Genomic DNA, 6,563 nt, shown 5'->3' on the forward strand with positions numbered 1-6,563 from the left:
GGTCCAAGGCTCATGGAGGAACTGACAATAAACAAAGCTTTAGAAGAGCATCTAAGGGCACAATCTAAATTGTTACTGGGCAGAAGGAATATTTTGGGAGCATCCTGCAGAGGTGATAGCATCTGAGAAGACAGGCAAAGGGAAGAGAGGTGGGTGTTAAAATGAGAAATGGAGATGGGGAGAATCTTGCTACCATGGAGGGGGGATATCAAGAGTAGTCTTGAGGGTGCTCCAGAGCACGGCTCATTAAATTTTTGCCAGTAATCGGCCTCAAGTCAGACAGGGTGGAGAGAGTGTGAAGTCAAGCTGGGTGGAGATGGTGAGATTCAACTCCAGATGCTGGAGTGGTAAGGAGCAGTTAGACCAGGAAGAACATGCCCTGGGCCTGGCAGAGATAGTATCATGGCCTGGAGACACAAAAAGCCACTCAGTAATCCCCAGGAGGGATGGAACATCCTTGGCTTTGAAGCTGGGTGAGATCACGTTAACTGAATTGAAGTCCTCTCTGATACACATCATCTGTCACTTAGTGGATTCTGAAAAGTGACACTGTATGTATTCAATCACTTACCACCTATTGACTGGAATAACACACTCCTTAGGGAGTGGCTTTCACTGAGTTTTTTCCTGACTGATAGACTGTGGATATTTTCTAAAACACCATATGTTATGTTTCTGGTTTTCTAGTCACCCATAAGAGCAGTGGAAGGAACTGTGAATTCAACAACTAACCATGTGAGAGACAACCCATCACTATTCACAGGCTCCAAACACACTCAGGACTCAAGGCTCCGGAGGTTCTTTTTCCTCATCAGTCCATCATTGTGAGGCCGTGCTCCTCAGATAGGCACATCAAATACTTAACTCTTCTCAGGAACAAGTAACAGGTCATTGGCCACCCTCATTACCCATTATTTGGAACCTTAAAATGGCCACCTTCCTTCTGTCCGTCACAGAAGTACCACAGCCTGAGGTGTAGGCTACAAGCAGGACATACCCACATTGAACCTAGAGTTCAAAAGCTTCTCTTAGATCCTTTCGCCATGCTGCAAAGCATTGACTTCGGTGACAATAAAAGAGAAGTGGCTTCACATCTGATGTTTGAGCAAACTGGATCTGAGCAGGAAAGCACTGTAGTGCCAGTCAGGAAGAAGTGTGATGACATCATTTGTTTTATCTGATAAGGTTTTAAGGACATGGACTTGCACAACAGAGCATCTTAGTTCTTTGGAAAACATTTTGGAATCACCAATTAGCCTGGGAATATTAGTCATCACTGACTAATAATCACCCCGAAAGAGACAAATGCTCTGGCTATAGATGAGTCAGCAGGCTGGGTAACAGACAAGCAGGAAAGCCACCTGGCTCTCTCACCTCCTTTGCTACAAGCCTCTCCTAGATGAGGAACATGCTGGTATACATAGACCCAAACTCTCAGGATCCCACCCATCATTCAGGGTCCCACCAATCACTCAGGATCCTACCAATCTCTCAGTATCCCCACTCATTTATGACCTAGGAAGTTTGTTTTTGCAATATACCTAGATTATGAAATCTACCTTATTATAGCAGCAACTATAATACTATTGTGAAAATTCGTATTTTCTTGTCTCTATTTTGTCTACTTTTGCTGTGGCTAGTATGTAAGACTATAATCCTCTGGATTTTGAAAAAGTCTATAGTGTGCCTTACATAATTATAATTTATAAAGTTTAAAATATTTAATAACTATCATGAATATTTATGCCACAATATACTTGTAAATGTAACAGTAGAGTTGCCAGGTTGATAGCTCAGTGTATAAAGTGCCAGTCACAAAAATACAAGGACCTGAGTTTGATCCCCAAAAAACACAGACAGTGACAGCTGAAGCTGTTCTGTAGCCTACACACACACACACACACACACACACACACACACACACACACACACAGTGACTGATGTAGGGCATATGCTTGTGATCCCAGCATTTGAGATACTGAGGCAGGAAGACTGAAATCCTGACCTAGTCTCAAGCATCAAAGCAAAACCAATCGCACCTCACACACTTTTAAAATTGTGTTTATTGTCTGTTTATTACTGCTTTCTGTGCTGTCACCAAGAATGATAATAACTGTACTCATGCTACCAATAGGAATAATATTTGTTGGATGACTTCAGTGACCCTAAAACAAGTGAATCTTTACAGTTATGCTAGTCAATCTTGCCAACAACTCTTTGTAGCTAGTAATATTAGCTACAGGTTCCCAGTGGGAAAACTACAATGTAATGAAATTCAATATCTTGTAAGCGGTCATAGGGTTCAAAAGTAGTAGAGCCACAAACTCACTAAGTCTATGCTCCGTTGCCTTTACCGTTATGCTATGCCACAATTAATGCACAAATATAGGAAATATATGCACTTAACTTCAAGAAAATTCTAGATATGGTGAGAAAAACATACACACGTAAATTATGAAATAGCAATGTGGAAATCACATGACTTGCTGAGGAACTGGTGGTGAAATCATTAGAGTGTCAGTTTCACCAACTGTAGAAGTTCCAGGTAAGTGAAAAAAATTCACATCGGAAAAACAAAACACAAAACAAGGAAACAAAAGCTAAGGTGGATGGGCTACCTGTGGAACATCTGTGCTTGATCTCTGGCTTTCATATGCACACACATATGAGCACATGTGCCTGCACACAAATACCTATAGAAATCACATATATAAAAGGAGGAAGGAAGGAAGGAAGGAAGGAAGGAAGGAAGGAAGGAAGGAGGTGGGGGTGGAGGAAGTAAAATGCAGGAAATGTAGAGACAGAAAGAAAGAGTGGGAGGAAAAGGAAAAATAATAGGAGAGAAAGTGATGGAAGGAAGGGAGGGAGGGAGGGAAGGAGTAAGCAAGACATAGAAGCTTCTTTAGGGACTGAGAGGAAGAGAGTATGGGTGCGGAGAGGCATAAGCAAACCTAGAAGGGGGTCACTGCTGGAGAGGAATGACCAAGTTCTAAGTTATTTCTAAGTCAGGTTGGTAAGGACAGTGCCACACACTTGTCTTTGTCCCCTGGGAAAAAGAGCCTTGTGACTCCATTAAAGTCTCTGAGCTCAACCACATACAGTACGTGGGACCTCTAGCAACGAACCTATTCTCCATACAAATCAATCGCTGTGACTGTGGTGTTCAGTGATCATTGAACACTGCTCCGTTGAGTAGCAATCATTTGTCTGAGGCCTAATAACTCCATGTTTGGCACAGAAGGCCTTTGATAAAATGCAGTTATTGTTTTATTTTGTTGCATTTATTATGGTGATGGCCCCACTGTATTAAATAATGTTGATGTTCTCACTGTGTTTTCTCAGAGATGACAGAGTTTTGCAAAAGAAATTGAGTTTGGCTAGGGTTTTAAACATTAATTAGAGGATTGAAGAAATGGTTCAACAGTTAAGAGTACTTACTGGCCTGACTTAGGTCTTGCAACCAGTTCCCAGAACCCACATGAAGCAGATCACATTCACCTGTAACTCCCACTGCAGGAGAACCACCTCCATCATTGAGCCTGTACAGGTAATGTATTCCCAGGCACACACACACACACACATTTTACAATCAGTAAAATCATTTTAACAACATGAATAAATGTCGTTTGGTAGAGAGCTTGTCTAGTATACACAAAATCCTGACTTTTGATCCCTGAATTACATGAACTCAGTGTGCTGGCACACAGCTATAATCCCTGCACTCAGGCAGTAGAAAGAGAAGGATCAGAGATTCAAAGTCATTTTGATATCTTGTTTAGATAAATATCTACTTTGAGGCAGTCTGGACTACACGAGATCATATCTAGAGAAAAAAAGAACCGACTCTTTTCTAGTATAAATATATGAAGTAATTCATAATCTAATCACCCAGCATTGCTTCCAATGTGTTTACTTCCACTTGGTTGCAACAGGTATTATGCTATTCTATGACTCATCTCATAATACATATGTCTATATATGTACTATGAATATATATATATATATATATATATTTAAATGTTGCCTTTTTGCCTTTTGTTTTTAGTAATCTGTTGGTTTTACTGAATGGTAATGCAGAAGCGACAATGTGTTCATTGGACAATGACCAAATTCAAAATAATCCTTGGATATTTCCAAATTTATCTCACATAAGAGTTAAAGATTTTACATGTGTTTGCAAAATAAACACACAAACACACACACACACATCTTACAAAGTAAGATATTCTTTTGCTCAAAAAGAGATTGTAGGCTACTAAAACACAGCCTCCATCTTGAGCCTCCCAAAGCTTGCTAAAACACACGGAGCAAGGTTACCAATGGCCTGAAAAGGTGCATTCGCGGCTCTCCCTGCAATTTCAGGACACCTTCTCAGCTGTTCTGCACCACAGAGCACAACACTGAGCCTCTTTCACAGCATCCCAAAGTCATCGTGCCTGGAAAAGCTGGTCCTTTCCAGCACAGCTCCAAGTGCTGGGGCTGGAAATCTGGTACGTTGTCTCATAGTTCTCAGTAAAACCTGGTGAGCGCTTTCTCACTAGCTCACTTAGCCTGTCATTTTTAGGCACTCAGAGAACATTTTGTAACCTGCGAAATAGAAAGGACGCTTTGAAAACAGAATCAAGGTCTTTTTTTAAGGGATACACAATGTTGACAGAAATATACTCCAGAGGAATTTAATGCAGCTTTTTTGGGGCTCCTGGCACAGTTTCTTTCGTGCATCAGTAAGTGAAAAATGAGCACGGGAAACTCCTGACAGTAGAACCGGGCTGGGGAGAGCCCTTGCCTCCAAGCCAACGATTAGATTCTACTGTACAAACAGAGAGACGGCTGTGAACTGCTCACCTCTGGAAGGTAAACACTGGGAAGGGAACACCCTCCCACGGGCTTTGAAGCATTCACCTTGTAAAAGGAAAAAGGATGGCTTTAAGGAGTTCTTCATGCAGAGAAAAGAGGAAGCTCTTTGAAGTCGGGCTAATTCTGGGTCACTGTGAAATCGGCCGCGCTTCTGTCTACAAGCACTTCTGACCCTATTGGACCAGAAACAATAGGACCACAACGAAGTGCTTTTTCTCTTTTTCCTTCATCTGTAGGAACAAAAATGGGAAGTAAAATTCTCCAGAAAAGATACAGAACACTAACTAGCAAGAGGTAGCTCCCTGGAAGCCATTCTGCAGCATCTTCTCCCTCTTTGACTAAAAGGAATTCAATTAGAATGCATAACTCCAAGTGGATGAGTTAAAACCTACCAGCTCGCGCTGTAGATATAACTCAATGATTGCAAAGGGTCTAGGTTGTGGGGTGGAGAAATCGGCTACACTGTGGTGTAGGTAATAAATAGAATGCATTTCCTCCGAAAATGTAATTGGGAGATTAAACAAAGATAAAACTTTGAGAACTGAAGATTTCCAGAAAATATGAGTTCTTGGCTTTAGATGTATTTAAAAATCACAGCCAGGCTCCTCCTTCGGATGTAAATTTCAGTGACAAATTAAGTAGCCATCCAAGGCTCTCTTGCACAGTCCTCAACCTTACTGCTGCTACAAGCCTTTAATACAGTTCCTCATGCTGAGGTGACTTCATTTTCTTGCTACTTTATAACTGCAATTTTGTTACTGTTATGAATTGTAATATAATTATCTGATATACAAGATATGTGATGTGCAACCCCAAAATGGGACATAACCCACAGGTTGAGAACTGCTGTTCTAGAAAGTGTTTTTCCAAAAACAGTTGTAAAATTCCCAAAGGGAATATTGTATTGATTCTTCTGTTTATCCAAAGAGTTCAGCAGACCAGAACAGACCAGGAGCCTACAAACCAAATTCAACCTCTTATGTTCTATCATCATCATCATCATCATTATTATCATTATTACCTATTATTATTGGTTACATTATTTATTTACATTTCAAATGTTATCCCCCTCCTAATTTTCCCTTCCACAAACCTCCTATCCATCCCCCCCTCCCCTGCTTCTATAAGGATGCTCTCCTACCTACCCACCTACTCTCACCTTACCGCCTTGACATTCATTCCCTTACACTGGGGCATCAAGCCTTCACAGGACTAAGGGCCTCCCTTCCAATTGATGCCAGATAAAGCCATTCTCTGCTACATATGCAGCTAGAGTCATGGGTCCCTCCATGTGTACTCTTTGGTTGATGGTTTAGCTCTGGGGGATCTAGTTGGTTGATATTATTGTTCTTTCTATGGGGTTGCAAACCCCCTCAGCACCTTCAGTCCGATGGTTAGCTGCATGCATTCACATGTGTATATGTCAGGCTCTGGCAGAGCCTCTCAGGAGACGGTTATATCAGGCTCCTCTCAGCAAGCACTTCTTGGCATCAGCATTGGTGTCTGGGTTTGGTGCCTGTATATGGCATGGATCCCCTGTAGATATGCAAAGACACAATTTACCGTCTCTATCATTCTGCCATGTGACACAGAGGAGAATGGCAAGCTGTCTCAATGACCTGCATATGGATTTAGGTTACTTACACTACATCTTTGAAGTTTGATGGGAATGAAAATGCTAAGCATTTTGTTGTTGTTGTGCAATT

The sequence above is a fragment of the Mus musculus genome, chromosome 2 (assembly GCF_000001635.26).
Source record: "Mus musculus strain C57BL/6J chromosome 2, GRCm38.p6 C57BL/6J".
In the NCBI taxonomy this organism is placed as follows: Eukaryota; Metazoa; Chordata; class Mammalia; order Rodentia; family Muridae; genus Mus; species Mus musculus.